Source organism: Natator depressus, chromosome 14 (genome assembly GCF_965152275.1).
Source record: "Natator depressus isolate rNatDep1 chromosome 14, rNatDep2.hap1, whole genome shotgun sequence".
NCBI classification, from domain to species: Eukaryota; Metazoa; Chordata; order Testudines; family Cheloniidae; genus Natator; species Natator depressus.
The window spans coordinates 34857714-34878004 of record NC_134247.1 but is presented as its reverse complement, the minus strand read 5'-3'; the positions used below and the strand labels follow the sequence as shown (position 1 = coordinate 34878004).

At 59.9% G+C, this 20291-nt stretch overlaps 2 protein-coding genes and 1 pseudogene across 2 annotated transcripts in view; 1 reads left to right on the top strand and 2 right to left on the bottom strand.

Annotated features, from left to right (window-relative positions):
- Positions 1-580, bottom strand: part of LOC141998748 (olfactory receptor 2AP1-like) — a 34406-nt gene extending 33826 nt beyond the window's left edge. The window contains exon 1 of the mRNA XM_074971748.1: positions 363-580. The gene's annotated coding sequence lies outside the window, so the exon portion shown is untranslated. The remainder of the gene's footprint in view (positions 1-362) is intronic.
- The window catches only part of LOC141998857 (E3 ubiquitin-protein ligase TRIM21-like), a 302786-nt gene that overhangs the window by 79669 nt on the left and 202826 nt on the right, over positions 1-20291 (top strand). The window lies entirely within an intron of this gene.
- On the bottom strand, positions 645-18790 carry LOC141998784 (von Willebrand factor A domain-containing protein 5A-like; annotated as a pseudogene).

Sequence of the window (20291 nt, the reverse complement as noted above, 5' to 3'; positions counted from 1 at the left end):
GGCCCTGCGTCCTCAGAGCTCTGGTATTTCTGTGGAGTTCTGAGCTCCGGCAGCCCCTGCCAGGCCAGGCCCAGGCCAGAACTGAGCTGTCTCCATGCGTCACAAAGCAGCTTGCACTTCTCCCCCCTCACCCACCCCCTCTCAGAGAACAAGTGTCCTTCCTTCCAAGAGGGCGCAGAAGGGAAATACGCACACACCCCCACACCCAAGCGAGGGAAGAGGACAGCAAGGATGCATGCACCTGCACCCACACACTGAGCAGGTCTCATTCCCTCCAGCAGGGGACAACAACAAAACACACACACACAAATACACAGGAGATCCCACAGCCTCCTGCAGGGGGAACACCCTCACACACATACCGTCCCAGATCCACAGGATCCGTGCTGCGCCCCCAGCTTTGGAACAGTCCCTTGGAGGATCCCCTTCGATAGGCCAGACCCCCAAAGGGTCTCACTCTCCCTTCAGGGGAGGCCACGTGGCCTCACCATCTCCTGGACTGATCCTCTGGGGCTCCAGCCCCCCTGCTTCATCCCGTGAGCTCTGTCCAGCGGAGCCAGACTCCTGAGAGAGACGTGTCCACTGTGCAGGGACCCGGGCGCCTCCCCCAGTGACACTCGGGCAGCGTGTGCAAAACAGCCGGGTTTATTAGTCACGTGGACACAGCCTAGGAAGCTCTTAGGTTAGCACAGAGAAATGAAGGTGAAAACGTCCTCCGTTCTGGTCAGCCCGGGGCCCCGCCCAGCCGCAGTGAACCCCATGTTCAGGCTGTGTCTGTCGAACCTCTGTAGTCAGTTCCCAGGAGAGAGAGCATCCGGAAGTCACCTCTGAGCCCCCAGCTCACCCCTTCCCAGTCCTCTGTTCTCCAGCTGGCAGGTGGGTGTCTTGGCTCAGCTTCCCTGCGAGAAGGGGGGAAATCCAGGCAGCGCTGGCATTGTCTCGCTGGCCCCCTTGTTCGTCTGGGTCAGTTTCAACCAGTTCCTTAACAACTCTTCATGCCACCCAGACAGGGAGCTGACACACACACTCCTCTGTCTTTTAGCCTTTCCTGAAAACACACGGAGTCCTTTTCCCCGCACTGGGTAACCACATGCCATAGACGGGAAACCGAGGCACATAGTGAGGTCGTAAAAATATTACCAAAAATTCCCCCTTCCTAACATATACACATACACACAGAGCAATATATCACCAAAAATGTTAAACTTCTGTTATATTTCTGGGTCTTCATAGTGTGAATCAGAATTCACCTTCTGTGACTTAAGTGGGGCTAATGCATTGGGGCACCTGAGACCCTGATTTGTCTCCAGAGGTCAGTTTCTAAGCTTGGTCTCACTGGTGTAAGTTTGGAGAAGAAGAATTCATAAGAATAGTTTGGAGCACATGATGGGGATCCAGAGACCTTAGCTTTAATATCGGAGCTGGCCCTGACTTTCTTTGCGACCTCAGCCAAATCACTTAGGCAAAAGTTTTCAAACTCAGGTGCCTAAAGTTAGCCAGCAAAAATCCCTACTAATCAAAGTGGCCAGACTTGTAGGTGTGTTGGGCACCTGCATTTCTCAGTGACCTGTCTGGGAGCCAGGGCTGCCCAGCAATCCTGAAAAACACACCCAGACTAAAACAGACGTTAAGGCTAAGATTTTCAAACTGCCTAAGGGATTTGGATGCCCAATTTCTCTTCATTTCTAGGGGAGTTAGGCATCTAACTTCTTAAGCACTTGTGAAAATTCCACAAAGCACCTAAATACCTTTAAAAACCTGTCCCCCTGGATACTAGGATTAGACGCTTTTGAAAGTGTGACCCATCTCCTCTCTGTGCCACAGTTTCGCCAAATGGGGCTGAGGTCTACGATTGTGCCAGATGAGAGCTAAGTTCGGCACTTTGAAAGCAGCTTTATAGAAGCCAGATGTCCAAATCCCATTGAAATTCAGTCGGATTTAGGTGCCTAATTCCAGCCTAATTATTATTAATTTTAGGTCCCCCAATTTGAAAATGTTGGCCACAAATCAATCTTCCTAAAGCTGTTCATTTGGGAAAAGCAGAGGTTGCAATTTTCATTGAGGAGCAGGATGCTTAATGCTAAACGATTGTTTTGAACAGCCACGGATCAGTTTCGCCAGGAGACTCAGATTCCCAGCTATTCCAAGGCCGGAAGGGACCCCTGGGATATAGTCTGTTCTGGGCATAGAACAGGCCAGAGACCCTCACCCACGGACCCCAGCGTGGCGGTGACAGCTGATCGTGTGTTGGAGGCGCTGGACTGGCCTTCAGAACTCCCAGCTCAGTTCCTGGCTTTGCCCCAGACGCCCTGTGTGGCACTGAGCACGTCGCTTAGGTTGATGTTTTCAAACTAAATGTGATGGGAATTGTGTGTCCAAATCACCTAGTTAGGACTGGAAAATATCAGCCTTAAACTCTGTGGGCCAGATCCTCAGCTGGAGCCAATCAGCTGTCGCTCCACTGGCGTCACTGGGCAGATCCCCAGTTGGTGTGACCCGGCCGTAGCTCCACTGGACTCATCTCATCCCTGCGTGTGCTCAGACACGACAGTGCTCAGAAGATAGACAATGGGGGCAAAACCTGTCCCCACTGAGATCAAAGGCCATCCTCCCATTGGCCCTGTCTCACCAGGATGGGGGCCTATGTGTGTTCCCTGCTGGTGACTTAATACAAAGGCAAATCTTGGTGGGTGCCTGGGGCGCTGCGATCCCATCCACAGTCCAAGCGCCCCAACCAGCCCTTGCTGCTTAGGAGTTTTGACTGACAAATGGGAAGCATTTGGAAGCGAACCAGTAAAGAGAAAAGATGGAGAATACAGCAGATCTCCATGAAATTCTGGTTGCTTCATATGGTCGCCAGAGGGCAGCAAAGGATAAGGAATGAGAAGGAAGCAGCATTATAGGGACTGGACAGGAGGGGATGACTCACTGGTCTCTTCTGGCCTTGGAAACTATGGGACCATCTCATCTTCCCTCGTGTATAACACAGGCCCTAGCACTGGTCGCATTCTGGGCTGTATTAACAGGAGTGTCGTATGTAAGACGCGGGAGGTAACTGTCCTGCTCTACTCGGCCCTGGCGAGGCCGCAGCTGGGGTACTGTGTCCGGTTCTTGGCACCACACTTAAGGAAAGATGTGGACACATTGGAGAGAGTCCAGAGAAGAGCAACAAAAATGACCAAAGAGTTAGAAAACCTGACCTGTGAGGAAAGGTTAAAATACTGGGCATGTTTAGCCTTGAGACCAGAAGACTGAGGGGGACCCGACAACAGGCTTCCAATAAGCGAAGGGCTGTTCTGAAGAGGACAGTGATCCATTTTTCTCCATTGCCACTGAAGGGAGGAGAAGCAGCAATAGGCTTAATCTGCAGCAAGGGAGATTCAGGTTGGATATTAGGAAAAACTCTCTCTCTCTCAGGGTAATCGAGCTCTGGAACAGGCTTCCGAAGGAGGTTGTGGAATCCCCGTCACTGGAGGTTTTTAAAACCAGGTTGGACAAACACCTGTCAGGGATGGTCTAGGTTTACTCTCGCTGACTCAAAGATTAAAGGATTTATTCCAAGAGGAGGTGTGAAATATACATTTGATAAATGAAGTTTCTTGCTCAGAACTATTTCTGCTTCAGTAACTGACCAAGATGTTACCTTTCATGCATCTACCCTAGGTATACCGCACCCAGCACTGTTGTGTCTGACTCCCAAGTATTTTTCGAGTTATCCTCATAGCACAACTGGAAGTGGGAATATCATCATCATCCTCATCCCTATTTTTTAAAGGGGAAACTGAGGCACAAAGCAATGAAGTGACTTACCCAAGGTCATGCTATGATTCGGTGACAGAGCTGAGAATTGAACTCAGCACCCATGTTCCCCAATCCAGTGCATCACTGGGATGCTCTCTGCAGGCCAGTCTTAGATATCGCACCCCATCAATATTTTGAGGACCACACTGTATTAAGTTTATGTATCATTGTGGGCCAGGAATTGTACATAACTCCATGGGGGAGGACTATACCAGCTCCTCCAGGAACCAAAAATACCAGGGGAGGGGTGAGTAAAGCAAAGCAACTCACTATCTATGTCTACACTGCACCCTACGCCCGGGCTCTGACTCATGTCTGAGCCCAAGGCCCCCTTCTGCGTGCACACAGGTCAATCTGACTCAGCGCAGGAAGCACTCAGGGCCAGGGTCCTAGGATGCTGCTCAGGGGATGGGTCAGAGCCCGACTCCCACTGAGACTCGGGTCCAAGCCCTGTCATTGTGCAGTGTGGACGTGGGTCAAGCCGCAGACCCGAGTCAGAAGGTTTGCACAGTGCAGTATGGACATGTTAGCACAGCTAACCCAGACCCAGCATTGTAAACCCAGGCTTCCAATGCAGCGTGGACACTCAAGCACGGGCTTGGAAACACCGAGTCCACAAGCCTGGGTTTACAATGCAGTGTAGACACCTCACCGCAAACTGATCCGCTCCACAGAAGTTCCACGCCCTCAGGGGGGTTCGCACACATTGGGTCAAGCTGGCTTTTCCAGAAACGAGGAAACAAAGAAAGGACTTTTGCTCTGAAAGGATGAGCTTGAACTGACTCGGACCCATCTATGGACAGGACCTTCTGGGCTGGCGGAAGCGTTGGAAAGACTCTGACCTGCTGGGGTCCCATAAGACTGACGGGTGACTCCTGCTATGCTCAGTGTGTTTACATCGGTTTCTTGTCTTGGTTTCTCTGTGATGCTTTTACCACAGTAGAAGCCAGAAGTCCTGAGTCCCAATTCCCCCTACTCAACCCACTAGGCCACATTTGCCTCCAGGAACCAAAACAGAACCCGGGAACGCCATGGGCCAGTCCCCTGCTCTAGTCGCTAGCATGCCAAGCCCGGCCAGAGCCAAGGAGAGGACCCAGGACCAGATGGGCACGGATGGGGCATTACAGGCTGGAGGGTTCATACATTAATGGGTGTGCTATAGTACGTGAGGCTGTTTATGGTCACATATGTGTGAGTACAGACTGTTGTATGATTTTATTTTGTTATTCTGTATGTGGATTTTCTATCTATCTATCTAAAGGCTCAGGTAGACAGACTGGCTCTGCTTCAAAGTCCACTAGAGTCAGCTGGAAGCTGGGATATCCAAAGGCGCCGAAGGGAGCTAGGCAATCAGCTTCTACCAACGGAGTTTATGTAAAGACCACTGGAAAGACTCACTCTGGCTGGAGTTTTCAGTGGGAGCTGGTTCTCCAGCTCTCTCTGAAAGAGCCTTTCCTCTGACTTCATTGGATTTGGAACAAGATAGTAGGTTGGGATTTTCAATTTGCAAAACCCACGTAATTTGCAAAAGCCTCGTCATATGGGTTAAAATACTGTGCCCACTGAAGTCGAAGACAAAACAGCCTCTGATTTCAATGGGGCCAGGGTGTCACCGCTGATATTGAAGTTCCACTATTCATAGCGGGAAGTGAGAATTAAGATCTCTGAATTCCGTCCGGCCTTTGGGGAAATCTCAGTCCCAGGGCAGCATTCCTTCAGGCCTTAAGGCAATTAATCCATTACCTGGTACCTTAATCCTTCCCTGGAGTCGCTGCACAACGTGACTGTAAATTGAATTTGTTGAGTTGCCTTCTCAGACACGGAAAGGCTGAAATAGGGACACCACCCAGCACAGAGTCATATGGTGAAAGCTGTTCAAAGGAGGTCAGTACTGGCTAACATGAAGTGGGAAAACTGTTTGCTTCTTCCGTATGTTCCTGCAGTTTCTTGATAAAAACAGCACTTTCTTTCTAGGGAATTAACCAGCTGAGGTCTTTCATCGTTTGCTTGAGTCCCAGGATGTCCTGAGAAGGGCCCGGTGCTGCCCAGGATGGACACAGCGTGAGCATTAACCGTCAAGATGGACGGTCAGGTTTTGAAGCATTTCTTCCTGTGGTAGAGAATTCAGCAGCTGGTGAATGGGGAGGGGATTCACAACACGCAGCATGGGGCAAGCTTCTTCCATCTGCTGCCTGATTCCACCTTTCAGCCTTCACCACGGAATGGCATTTGCCAACACAGCACTGTTCAGCTGTAAAATGTCTGACCAGCTCTAGTCTGGACCTAGGCAGAGAGGAAATGAAGAATTAAGCCAATCACTGTGCTCGTGTTTGCGTTCAGGATTGTCCAGCAAAGAGAAAACTGCCATTACGATAAAAGGAGGTCGTGTTTGGACAAGCAAAGATCCGGTTGGTCTGCCTGGCTGTCCAGTAGCTGAACTCCGTGCAGATGGGACTAGGTTGACACTGGATGGCTCATGCAGGGCGAGGTCAGCGCAGCCACCTCTGGGGTGGGGGCCGGGGGCTGTTTACAGAGGGACCCCTCAGTCATTTGTAAAAAGCGAAGAAATGTGCGACATTGATGCAGGCGATCCCGAGGACTCCCCCACAATGCGGAGAGGAGGTGGTGGCTGTGAGCAGCGTGGGGGTTACTCAACAGTGGGTCAGAGTGGGGTGGAGCCGGGGGGCAGCCATCGCTCCTCTTCAGCCAGTGGGAGGCAGATGCATCCGAACTGGTGGCAAAGGTGGGATCCCAGCTGGGGGTTTGCTCCGGGCTGGGCACAGGCCGGCCAGGTGGGTCTGCACCCAGTGTCCCCTGCTGGCCCTCGGGCTCCGAGTTGGACACCCAGGGTAGTTTGGGGAGCGGGTGTGGGGATCCTGGAGGGGGCTCAGAGCCCGAAGATGGCAGGGCCAACAGTGCAGCCCAGCAGGGCGTTGGCGGCTTCCAGGCACCAGCTCAGCCGGGCCCCTGAAATGAGAAGGGGGCAGTGGAGAGACACCAGCCCGGGGAATGAGGGGAGGGAATGAGGGGAGGGCCTGGGGGCAAAGGGAAGAGAGCTCACAGCACTTGGGGGATGGCGTGGGGGTTGGGAAGCTGGGAAGTAAAGGTGCTGGGGGGCGGGGCATGGAAACCCCGGAAGGGTGCTGGGATTGGGATGGGGAGAGGCTGGGGATGGGGGCTCTCGAGGGCTGGGCTGTGGTGCCCTGGGGGGCAGGAATCTCGGGAATGGGGACCCATGGGGCACAGGCTCTCAGGGCCCTGAAGGGGGCTGGGCTATAGGACATGGGGCGCAGGCTCATGGCTCTGGGCCGTGGGGACAGGGGCGTGAGGATGGAGGTTCCTGGGGCCCAGGCTCAGGGGCCCCATGGGGCAGGGGCTCTCAGGGTCGAGACCTTGGACACTGTCCCTGCCCCCCACCCCTCAGGCTCCCTCTCACCTGCTCAGTCCTGCACCCAGCCCACAGCCTTGGCCTCCAGCAGCTCGACTCGTCACGCTACCCCACGGCCCAGCCGTGCAGCCAGACCATGGCCAGCACCGTGGCCCAGATGCTGGGGGTCACGTCCTGTGGGGGGCAGGATAGAGACAGCCTGAGTCAGCAACCAGCCTGGACCCCTCCCCTGACCTCCATCCCTCACCCAGCCCTCCCCCTTCCCTAGGGACCCCCTACTCCATCCCCCCACCCCGACTCGGAGGGTTCCTATCGCCCCCGCTCCAGCACCGTGGACCATCTACCCAGATGCCCAGTGCCATGTCCAGGGAGCAGAGAGATGGCCTGAGACAGGGCCCAACCTGGGCGCCTCCATCTGGCCCTGGGCCCCCTCGATCCAATGCTCCGATCCCGTTAGGGGGTTCCCAGCCCCCCGATCTGGGCCCGCCTCGCCCACTGGGCTCCAGGTTCAGGGGTCCTTTAATCCAGTCACCCTCAGACTCCCCCCCGCCCCGACTGGGTCACCCCCAATCTCATCTGGGAGCAGAGAACAGGCCCAACCCATGGCACCTGCCCCCGATCTCTCCCCTCTCCTCTGCACCCCCGCTCATCTCACTGGGTATCCTCCCCCTGGCATCGGTCTCGCTCACCCCCAGCACAGCAGCCAGCCGGGGGTCCAGGTTCCACAAGACGTTGGCATTTTGCAGAGACACCAGCCTCAGCAAGGGAGACTCCTCTGGTGCCCACTCTGGGGAGAGACACAGGGAGATGGGGCTGGCACAGGGTTGTGGGTACAGAACAGCGACATGGCCTGTCCAGGCTGGGGGACAGCCAACAACCTTAACTGTCACCCTCTGTGTGTCCTTAACTCTGTCCCTCCATGGGTGTCCTTAACCTGCTCCTCTGCACGCTTTACCTGCTCTTCTGCACCCTTTACCCCACCACAGACATCCTTAACTCTGCCCCTTCTTGCACCCATGGGATGACAATTAACTTTCAATCGGAGATGGGCACCCAATTCCCTGTGACTGTTCCTGCCCAGGCATTAATTCCACAACCCCACGGTATTTCTCAAACACAGTCTGACCCCGGGACCATCCCCCACTACAACCTGCGATACAGACCTACGTCCGGAGAGAGACACAAGAGTCTAAAGGGGTAGCGGGGGCTGGGATGTTACAGAGTCTATATGATATTATAGCCATACGTGGGCCAGGGTTACGGGGCAGAGTTAAAGTTATCTGGGCTACAGTCACTTTGTATTTCCAGACTCTCCAAATGCAGGTTTTAAGGTAACCTTCACTTTAAAATTTCTGCCTTTCGTGGGTGTCTTCATTTATAAACCAGAAGGTGCCAATAAAGACTTTTGCCCCTGAACTCGCCTGTACAAACCTCCAAGCTCAGACCCAGCTTCACAAGGTTTTTTTTGCCTGGGAATTTCCCTCTGGGTTTATTTCAGAGAAAACTGCTCAGAGACATTCCTGTTATGAAAAACTACTGATCCCCGCCCCCCACACACACACCCTTAGCTCACTGACACACTCACACCCCAAATTCCACCTTCACAGAGTTTTTTGCCTGGGGGTTTCCTTATTTTTGTATTCATTTTCTTTCGAGATAATTTGCTTCACAACACTAAAAAAACAGCCAAGAATTCCCCCTCCCTCAGCGACACAAAGGTTTTTTTACCCAGGAATTTCCTTCGTTTTCTATGTAGTTTTTAAAGACTTGCACAGCTCCGTGACCTTCAGGGCACATGGGTCTCTAACCCGATGAAGCGTCACCCTGGCGTTTGCCCACCCCTGGAGTCCTGACTCCCAGCCCCCTTCACCGTTCTGGGGTGCCGTCTCCGGTGGGGCCCCCTGATTGCAGGACTGTCTGTCCTTGTGTTGGGCCCCCCCGGCTGAGCTTTGGGAGGCCACGGAGCCAGGACAGGCGCTTGCGAGGGAGGCGATGGCCGGTGCTGGACTTTGGGAGCTGCAGGCAGGCGGGGCAGTGGTACTCACGTGCCGCAGCCAAGTCACGGGACAAGCGCCCGAAGACGCTGCACTGGTTCGGTTCATCCAGGCGCACTCCGCTCGCCGGCCGCTCGCAGATGGGGTCTATCGAGACCCAGTCTATCACCTCCATATATTCCATGATGAAATCGAAATTTAGGGAGCAGATGGACAGACACAGAGACAGACGGAAACGCAAACAGACCCAGAGAAGCAAAGGGAGGGAAGAGAATTCCGCCCCGCCCCCCCCTCCCCCAGCACTTAGAGCCAACGCACCGCTGGGACCCCTCCTCCATACCCCCCAGCCCCTTTCCCCGAGCTGGGACCCCCCCCCCACACCCAGCCCCATCCTCCTCTCCCCACAGCTCCATCACAGCCAGGATCTCCCAGCTCCTGCCCCTTCCCCCCTGGCTGTGACCCCCAGATCCAGTCCCCACAGCCCCATTCTTCTCCCCTCAGCCAGGACCCCTCCTCCAGCCCCAGGGGATGCAGGGGTGGGTGCTGCCCTCCATGGATAAGGGCAGGATGCTGGGGGGCGAGAGGCCCCTACTAGCCAGGTCTGCTCATGACAGCAATGTGCCCGCCCCTCCTGTCCCTGCGTCTGTCTGGGTTGGTCTGTTTCTCTCTCTGCGTCTCTCCGTCCTGTCCCCGTCTGGATCTGTCGGCTGATTCTCGGTCTCTGTCCCTGTCTGACTCTGGGTCTCTGCATGCCTGTCTGCCTCTGTCCGTCTGTCTGGCACAGGTCCCACTCTTCCTGCGGGGGGGGACGGGACACACCGCCGTGGGCTACTCCCTGTCTCACCCTGCCAGCGCCCCTGCTCTCCCCATGCCCCGGAGGTATGGGGATTGGGGTCGCCGTTGCCCTGGAGCAGGGAGGGAACAGCACAGCCCCCGGGAGTCAGAGGGGCAGGGAGAGGGGCAAAGGGACATTACCCCATAAACATGATGCCCCCCGCATACCCCTTCTGGGTCCCCCCCTCTTACACTGGGATCCCCCTGTGCTGGGATCCCTCCCTGAATTGCCCCCCTCCCTGGTGCCAGGTTCCCCCCACCTCCCCATACCGCCCCCAGTGCCAGGTTCCCCCTCCCACCCGAGTTCCCCTCACATGCTGGGTCCCCCCCATCTTACACTGAGATCCCCCCGTGCTGGGATCCTTCCCTGAATTGCCCCCCTCCCTGGCGCCAGGTTCCCCCCACCTCCCCCAGTGCCAGGTTCCCCCTCTCACCTGAATTCCCCCCACATGCTGGGTCCCCTCCTGGCGCCAGGAGCCCCAGCCCCTTCAGGGGTTACCTGCCAGCGGGACATCCCGTCTCACCAGCAGCCCCTGCACCAGCTGCCCCCGCTCCATGTCCACCCCCACGTAGGCCGTGAGGGAGCAGACGACCCCCAAGCTCAGGCTGGCCTCCAGTGCCCGGTGCCAGTCCCCCTCCGACCCCGCGCCCACGGCCCCCTCCAGCTCCAGCAGCAGTGACTTGGCTGCCAGCCGGTGAACGGGCAGCCTGTGCCAGGGAGAGAGATTCACGGGGTCATCCCTGGACTCCTGGGTTCCAGCCGCTGCGGGGAGGGGTGCAGGGTCTAGCAGGATGAGGGGGGAGGGTGCCAGGACTCCTGGGTTCTATCCTGGCCCCGGGAAGAGAGAGTGCGGTCTAGTGGCCACAGAAGGGGGGCTGGTCCCATCCTGTCTCTGTTCTGCTAGGGTGAGGACGTGGGGGGCAGGACCCAGCTGCCTGGGGTGGGGGATGGGAGCCAGGGGAGCATTGCTGTCACCTGTCTCCATCCTGTGGCTGCAGGGAGAACTGCAGCGTCTCCTTGTAGGTCTGGTCCTGGATGCGGTACTGCAGGGTGATGCCCCCCATGGGAATGTCTGGGGGCTGCGGGGAAAGAAAGGTGGTCAGAGGTGGAATGCAAGGGGGAGAAGATGCCCTGGGACCCCTCAGACCCAGCTTACAGAACAAAGGGGGCAAATACACCCAATTAACACCAGTTGGGGGGCTGGCTTAGTAAGCCCAATGGCCGTCATTAGGGTCCAGAGATAACAATCCCCATTGAGCTCAATGGGGCTGGGGTAGCACAGAGACTTCCAGCCCCGTGGCCATCATCAGAGGTCAGAGTTATCAATCCTCACTGAGGTCTCGTCTACACTACATACTTTGGTAGAACTACATCGCTCAGGGGCATGAAAAATCCACACCCATGAGCGGCGTAGTTACACCGACCTTAGCCCCCCATGCAGACAGTGCTACGTCGGCAGGAGATGAACATTTGTAGGGTAGACCTGCCCTGAGATCAACGCAGCCAGGCTAGTACAGAGACCTGCAGCCCAATGGCCATCGTTAGGGGTCAGATTTATCAATTCCCATTTAGATCAATGGGGCTGGGGTAACACAGAGATCCCTGGCCCAATGACCATCGTTAGGGGTCAGAGTTATCACCCAGGAGGGGACTGTGGGGCTCCTGGCTCAGTCACTGACCCCGAGCCCTGGGGGCATCCCAGTGCAGGGACCTCGCTCTCTCACCTGGGGCTGCCTGCGGAGCTGGGCATAGACGAGGCACCGCTGCCCAGCAAAGATCACCTCGGGGTCCCAGTGCAGCGGCTCCACCTGGATCCCAGGGGGCAGATCCCAGCTCAGTGAGATCCCGGTCACCGCCGGCTGCAGGGCCCGCTTCAGAGACTACGACACCTGGTGGGGGACCAGGACACACAGGGTGGGCCAGGACGCCTGGGTCCTGTCCCCAGCTCTGGAGGGGAGGGGTTCTAGTAGGCTCGAGTGGAGAAGCTGGGAGCCAGGACTGCTGGGTTCTCACCTTGGGCTGCGTGCGGTCCTGGCCGGTGATGAACTTGGCGCTTCCCCCCACTGCCCGGGCGATGCCTTTAATCAGATGCTCCCGTCCCCGATGCCGAAAGAGAAGCACCTGCTGGGGGGCAGAGACCGGAGGGGGAGGGGCAGAGCTGGTGGGGTCCATCCAGTGCTGGGGGGGCAGGGCAGTTGGAGAGGGGCCAGTAGGGCTGGCTGGACTGGGGGGGCTCCCCATGTTGGCGGGGCTGGGAGGCAGCGTGAGGCAAAGGGTTGGGCAGATGCTGGGCACTATGGTGGTGGGGGTCCACATGATGGCAATGCTAATGGGGGCAGGGCTGGGGGGGGTTAGGCACCCCCAGTTACCTGTGGGTCCCCCGGTGACGCTGCACCTCTGTGATGATGTCCTGGGTGTTCTCTACCTCCCCGTCCGTAAACACGAACAGCTGAGGGGGGGGAGAGATGCTGTCAGAGCCGGGGACCCCAACCCCCCCAGAGACACCCCCTCCCTGTTGGGAACGGGATCAGCCCCCTGGAGAGTCTGCCCCACTGACCCTCCCAGAGACCCCCAGCCCCATCCCTCCCCTCCCAGAGATCTCTCCTCAGGGGCTGACAGACAGGGACTGCTGACCTCCCCTATCTCTGTGACCCCCAACCCCTAGGCATGACCCCCACCCATCACCTGTTCACCGGCCCCTGGAAACAAGAACCCACTGACTGCTGTGGGCACTTTTCCAGGAGCTCCCTCCTGACCCCCCCTCCAGTGACCTCCCTGCCCCTCTGGGCTGCAGGGCACCCCCCAGAGCTGGGCACAGCACAAAGCGCTGCCCCTCCCAGCTCTATACAGAGGTATCCCCACCCCCCGGTTGCTACCTGCCATGCCCTGCTCACACCCCCAGGGGCACCGGTCCCCCATCTGGCCCAGAGCCCCAGGCCCACTCCGAGCAACCCCATGGCCCCGCTCGGCTGCCCCCCAGGGCACCCAGCCCCTCTCCCAGGGTCTCCCCCTTGAACAGCCTCCGAGGGGAACGGGGCTGGGGGGAGGGAGGGCTGGCAAGGAGGGGCCTGTAATGGCGTATGGCCCACAGCGACAGCTGGGAGCAAACACCCCATGGGCAGCAGCGGGGCACTGGGAGTGGGGGGGTGTTCAGAGTTACTGCAGAGAATCCTTCCCAGAGGGTTGGCTGGGGGGGTCTCGCCCCCATCCTCCGGGCAAGCTGACCCCCACGTGTGGGGTGGGGAAGGGATTTTCCCCCGGCTCAGACTGGCAGAGACCCGAGGGGGTTGGTCTCCCTCAGCAGCCTGGGGCACTCACTGGTTTGAACCGGAGCAACTGGGGGGCGTCACTGTGACCTGACGCCTGTAACTCAGGGTTTGGGGGTGCCGGTGACTCAGCCTGAGGGGCGGGGCTGTCCCCGGGGGGAGCGAGGGGCTGAGCAGTGTCATGGGGGGGCGGGGGGGGGGGGGGGGGCGGGCGAGGAGCTGGGGCCTGATGAGATGTTCACGATGGTCCCTTCTGTCCTGAAAGTCTGTGAGTCTGTCCCCGCAGGCCCGCATCCCTCTCTGCAACCCCCCACATCACCCCTCGGCCCCACAATCACTCTCCAAGCCCTCCCCAGGATGCCCCTTTGGCTGGCCCCGGCGCCCCGGTACCTGGCATGGGTGCCCGTCCCGGCAGGGGCTGCGGTAAATGGCTCGTAGCGGCTCCAAGATCTCGGTGCCCCCCAGGTTAGCCTGGAGCAGCTGGAGGCGCTGCAGGGACTCAGCCTTGGTCTGCTGGGTATTCTCCACGCTCTGCCTGCGGGGGGCGCTGACAGGTCTGGGGCTGGGACAGCCGGAGCCAGGGACACCCTGTCCCCTAACCAGCCCTGCCCCCTCACCCACCGACACCCCTGTTCCCTAACCAGCCCTGCCCCCAACAAACAGACATGCCCTGCCCCCTAACCAGCCCTGTCCCCAACCCACTGACACCCCCTGCCCCCTAACCCACAGACACCCTTGCCCCCTAACCAGCCCTGCCCCCTAACCAAGAGACACCCTCTGTTCGCTAACCAGCCTTGCCCCCTAACCCAGCCAGCCCGCTCCCTGCCCTTCGGACTCACGGGTAGAAGGACTCGAACTCAGACCCAAAGCCATAGATGTTGAAATAACAGCCCGGGGCAAACTCTTCAACAGTAGAACCAGGGTCTCCTGGGGACAGACAGACGGATGGAGAGTCAGCCCCATGGGCCCAGCCAGCCTGGGCTGCTCCCCCGGCACGGCCCCACGGGCCCATCGAGCGTAGCCTCCCGTCTGGCCGTACCTTGGTGCTGTTGATGCGCTGTCGGGAGAGGTCTCTGCCGTCCATGGGGCAGGCCGTGCTGCCGGAGCGGTCCAGCAGGAGGATGAACTCCCCGGCTGGCTCTGGGCCGGCACCGCCTCGAACACTCTGGGCAGCAGGGTCATCATCACGGCCGGGTCGCCCATCAGGCGGCCGGCGGGGAGATGGGGGCCAGCCCCCAAATGGGGTGGGCATGGGGTCGAGTCCCTGTGAGCCGCCCCCTCAGAGCCCCATGACTGCCCCCAGAGACCCACCCCCACTGCTCTGTCCCTCCCCCCACACCACCCTCCTCCTAGATCCCCCAATCCCAATACCCAGCCCTGTCAGCACCTCGAATTGCCCTAGAGACCCATCCCCACTGCTCTGTCCCTCCCCCCACCTCCTCTCCCCTTAGATCTCCCCACCCCCAATACCCAGCCCCCCAGTGCCTGCTCTCCCATCCCCAGTTCTCCCCCATGCCCCCTAAACCTGCAGTGCTCCCCAGTGCCCGCCTGCTCCCAGACACCCTGCCCTGCCAACGCCAGCTCCGCCAAGACCCCCCCGCTCCTGTCCCCCAACCCTCGCCTGCCCCCAGATTCCCCCAGCACCCACCTACAGCAGTCCTAGGACCCCCCATTCCCCCATCATCCCCCTCATTGCCCCGTGCCCCCCCACCCGATCCCATGTCACCGCTCAGCCACCTACCTCACCCTCCCCAGATCCCCACTCCATGGATCCCCCTCTGCGCCCCTGCCCAGGGGTAGTAGGGTTCAGGATCCCCTCCCGCACCTGGCTCGGCTCCGGTAGCCCGGCCGCCAACACCGCGCTGGGTTTGTGTGGCTCCGCGTAATACACCAGCAGTTCCAAGTCCCAGTCCCACGAGGGGGCCTGGGCCAGCGACACCTGGGGGGCGACAGACACACAGTCACCTCCACACGGTTCCTGGGGGGGCAGGGTCCCGCTTGCTCTCGCGCCCGGCTCGGCACCCCCCCATGGAGACAGGGTGAGGGGCAGACCCTGGGAACGCTGGCTGGGCCCCCCAGGTTAGGTGGAGAGAAGAGAAGGAAAAACAGCCCAAAGGCCAATGCGGGAACTTGGATTTTCCTGGTGAAAAATTGCAAAAATGTGACATTTTGGGGGGGCTAAATCTTTCCAATTTGGGGGTGACATTTTCCTGGTCCCCCCACCTCCATTTACTTCCACTGAGAAACAAGGCAAGGGAAAATCCCAGACACTAAAGACTTACAGAGCCCAGCGACTGCCAGGGATTTCATCCCCAAACTGGCAGATTTCAGCCTGTCCAGATTTTCCTCAAAGAAATTGGGAAATTCCCCAGATCCGTTGGTGTCGCTCGATCCCCCACCCCCACAATCACCTAAAGAGTCTGGCCCATGCTCCCCCTTTCGGGACCCACCCCCTGCCCTACACCACATCTCTCACCCCCTGGGACCTTCCCCCCCAGCCCACAGCCCCGTTCCCTGGAACCCACCCCTCAGCCCAGAACCTTCCCCCCTACCCCACCCCCAGCACCCTCCTCCCAGTGGGGATGGCCAGGACCCAGGTGTCCAGGTGAGCCCTTACCTGGGCAGTGGTTAGGTTCCCGGCTGTATAGCTCAGGGGGGTGAGGGGGCAGTTGGAGAGCAGTCGATGCCGTGGGGCGACTGCAGCATGGCGCTTAGGCTCAGGGTGTAGGGCAGCTCCCCGTGGAGGACCTGCGGGACCTCCTGGGCGACGTTCTCCCCATCCCACCCTGCAGAGAGAGACACAGGGGTGAGGACTAGGGGGCTGGGAGAGTGGGAGGAGGATGGGGGGTATGAGATATTGGGGGGTATTAGGCTGGGATATCAGGGGATTTCAGGATGGCTGGGGTGGATCACATATCCTGGGGCAGGGACTGCAGACCCTGGGGGGGGGCACTTACCGCAGGGAACACAGTAGTGGCCTATGGGGCATTATGGGGGCTATGTGGGTCTTTCACTGTGGGGTACGTAGAAGGGGCTATGGAGGTTTCAGGGGGTTACAGGCTGCGGGGTCACTAACCATGGGGTGTGTAGCTGGGGTTCTGGGGGCTATGTGGTACAGGGACTTATGCGGGATCTAGGGCACCTAAAGGTCTGGTCTCAACATGAGGCATATAAAAGGGGTGCAGCATGGCTGGAAGCACACAGCTGGGGTACAGGGTGCAAGGGAGTATGGGGGGATCTGTGGGTCTCACCATGGGGCGCGTTGGGGGGGAGGGCTGTGGGTCTCACAGTGATGGGGGTAGGGGATCTGTGGTTCTCACTGGAGGGCACGGAGTGGGGACCTGTGGGTCTCACAGTGGGGCATGTAGCGAAGACGCAGGGGGATCTGTGGGTCTCACCGTGGGGCGTGTACCGAGGGTGCAGCACGGTCAGCAGCACGTGGCGGGCGGCCCCGCCATGCTCCAGCGGCAGCTTGCAGGTGTAGCTCAGGGTCAGCATCGCCTCCTCCCCGGGGGGCAAATTCTCCAGGGAGCAGCTGAACACGTCGCCCCCGGCCCCCTCCTGCTGCAGCAGGAACGAGCTCTGCCCCCCAGCCAGCGCGTCCCTGTACAGCTCCTGTGCCTGCCGGGAGAGACAGGGTCACCCCGAGATCCCCGTCCCCCAAGATCCCCTGCTCCCCCGATCAGCACATCCCTGTACAGCTCATGCACCTGCCGGGAGAGATGGGGTCACCCTGAGATCCCCCCAGCCTGGCCCTCTCCTCTCTCTCCCCCGGGACCCCCACCCCCAGCACCTGTCTCTTCTCCTGGAGCTGGGCCTGGATCCAGGCCCCCCGCAGCCAGGCCTGGAAGGTGTCGACAGCAGCCTCGGCGTCCACAGGGAATTTGAACACGGCCTCCACAGGCCCCAGCTCCTCGTTCCTGTAGAGCAGCTGGCAGCCCACATCCGCCACAAAGCCTCGGATCAACACCGACACCGAGCTGCGGTGCAGGGGCACTGGGGGGAGGGGGACGTCAGCCACAGGCCCCCCACGGGCACCGGGGGGAGGAGCCACATCAGCCATGGGGCCACCCTCCCCCTCACGGCACCGTCCCCCGCAGCCCTGACTCACCCGGCTCCTTGGAGCTGGTCAGGAGGCCGCAGCTCATCATCTCAGCTCCGGGGTCGGGGATCTGTGTGAGGGGAAGGTGGGGGGGGGGGGTGAGATATGGGGTTCCCATGGAAACTGATGGGCACAGGGTGCCCTGACCCCCCCCCACACACACACATATTCGGCGATGGCTCTGAGACCCCAGCCCCACCCCTCTGCTCAGCCAGGTCCTGTGGCAGGGAGTCCCACAGGCCCAAGCTCCTGAGATCAGAGTCACAGCTCTGCCCCAACTGCACCAGCCCCCAGCAGGGAGGGGCAAGCAGGGACTTGGGTACAGCTGGGAGTTGGGGGATGGAGAGAGAAACATAGGGGGGTGTATGGGGATGGATGGACAGATGGAAGGAAGGAGAGATGCAGGGGTCAGACGAACAGACGGAATGAAGGGGGATGGGGGACTCTTGCATTAGAATGGGGGGGCTGGGAGCCAGGACTGCTGGGTTTTATCCCCAGCCCCTGGGGGGGCCCCTGGAACAGTGACAGGGGTTGCAGGGGACCCGGGTCGGTCACGGGGGGGTTGTTAACCCAGCTAGGCCCTTCTCCCCACCATCGCCCCGCAGAGAAGCAGAGGTTTGTGGAGCAGGCTCCAGCTCCTGGCCGTTCTTGGCAGGCACACGGCCCTGCTATTTACTCAGCTTTCACCCTAGGCTGGAGCAGTCGCCATAGACCCCCCGCCCCAACGGGGGTGAAATCCAGCCCTTGGCCGCACTCAGGGGCTCCCGGCGTTCTTGCTCCACGCCGCCGAACCGTTCGGCCTGGGCCTCGGATTTGCTGCCTTACGACGGGGTAAGAGGACGGCAGCCGGCTGATTTCTCCCGCAGCAGAAATCTGGCTCTGAGGCGCGCAGCGAATCTCCGCGGAGGAGCGGGGAGCTGAGAGTGGGATGGGGGCGAGGAACGCCAGAGCTGCCGTGAGCGAGAGGGGCTCCCAACCCCACTCTCCGAGCCTCGTTTCTGCTCGCCACCACTCCAGCCGCCTGGAGAATTCCCAGCGGGAAGGTGGGACGGGGAGACTGGGATCACCTGGGGGGGGTGGGGGGGCGGTGGGAACGTAGGCAGATTTCTAGACAAACCTCCTGCCCGGCTTCACACATGGCCCAGGATGGAGAATCCATGCGAGCCCTCGGGGAGTTGTGCCAGCAGCTAATTCCACCCCCCCCTCCCCGCCAGACACATGAGCCTCCCTCCTCGCCTGAATTCATCTGCCTGCAACTCCCAGCCACAGGACAGGCCACGTTCCCCCCCGCAGGTATTTACCGCCTCTCTGGGCTGAGCTCCGTAGGCCGGGAAAGGGCTGAGGCCAGGGCAGGGCTCCAGCGGGGAGCGGGGGCGGGCTGGTTGTTCCCGGCATTGAACTCTGATGCCTAATTCCCCGCCCGGAGGAAGGGAGTCGGCGTGAAACTTCGGCCAATTCACAGGCGGTGGCTCCTGCTGAAGTAGCTGCTTCTTGGGGTGCGAAGGAGCCGCGGGGCGGGGGCGGGGGTGGGGCGCTCCGACCCCTCATGGGACCCAGCGGACCCCAGGAGCCTGTGGGGAGCAGGTCAGGGCCGGTGCCCCTCGGTGCAAAAGGGGAGGGCTGAGATTTGTGTCGTCACACCGGCCAGGCGCCACGGGGATGGCCCCTGGGAAACCCACGCAGGGAGAAGCGCGGGAAGGGAGGGTGGATCGGGGGGGGGGGGCGGAGCAGAAACGTTTCGGGGTCACCTCCCTCCAAACACCCCCAAACCCGCCCCGGCACGCAGGGCCCCACAGCCAGGGCGGGGAGACTCTGCGGGGGCGAAGCCCTGAGTCGGGGGATGGGCCCAGACCAACGGGTGGGGGGCCCTGGACACGGAGGGGAAGGGGGGGCTGGGGGGGCTCTCCTGGGGCCCGATCCGCACCCCCGGTACCTTCTCGCTCGGTCTCTGAGCAGCGAAGCCCTGAGCCAGGCTGGAAGGGACAGTGTCCCCGCGAGCCCCGCCCCCCGCCAGGGAGCGTCTGCAAACGCCTCACCCCCACCCAACCCAGCCAGGGAGCGTCTGCAAACGCCTCACCCCCCAGCCAGAGAGCGTCTGCCAGCTCCCCGTCCCCAGCTTCTATAAACCAGGGACTGTCTGCACAGTTGGCCGCCCCCGACCCAGGAGCCAGGGACTGTCTGCAAACTCTTCGCTCCACACATCCTGCCATGTCCCCCCATTGAACTGGAGCTAGGGAGGGGGGGTCTCCAAACTGCCCCTTGCTCCTTCCTGCCCCTTTATGGTGCAAAAAGCGGGGAGGCTTGTGGATGCAAATGTTTCAACTCCAAGATACCCCATTCCCATCAGGGTATTCAGCCCACACTCTCCATCCAGGGGGCAGTGGTGGAAGAGGGGAGAGAAGCCGTCAGTCGACCGTCACACCTGCCTCTCAGTAGCGAGAAGGCATCCAAGAGACATGAGGAAGCTCGGCCGGATGTGGGGAAGGCAGGGGGGAGTTTTTCCACCCACCACGTTTTCTCTGGGGTCTCTGCAGATCCTGCTTTTAATGTCCCGCTGGATGGTGCTGGATCTGCCCCCCCAGCCCTGAGTCCTCTGTGGGTGGGAGCCCAGAGCTGGGGCAGAGAGAGGCCTCCCCTCCACACACAGCCCCACACCCACGGGCCTCTGGCCTGGGGGGACTCATTGTAATGGGGAGGTGGGAAGTCAGTCTCCATGGCCCCTCCAGACCTCGCTCTCTCTGCTGAGGCTGCCAATAAGGTAGAGCCCAGGGGGATGGGGGCATCTTCTCCCCTATGGCCTGAGCTGGGACCCACCAAATGGACCCCACAAGCAGGCGTCAGCTGGGGTCGCTCTTCCACCCCCACGGAAGTGGCTCTGGACCGTAGCTGCTGCTGGGGCAGGTTC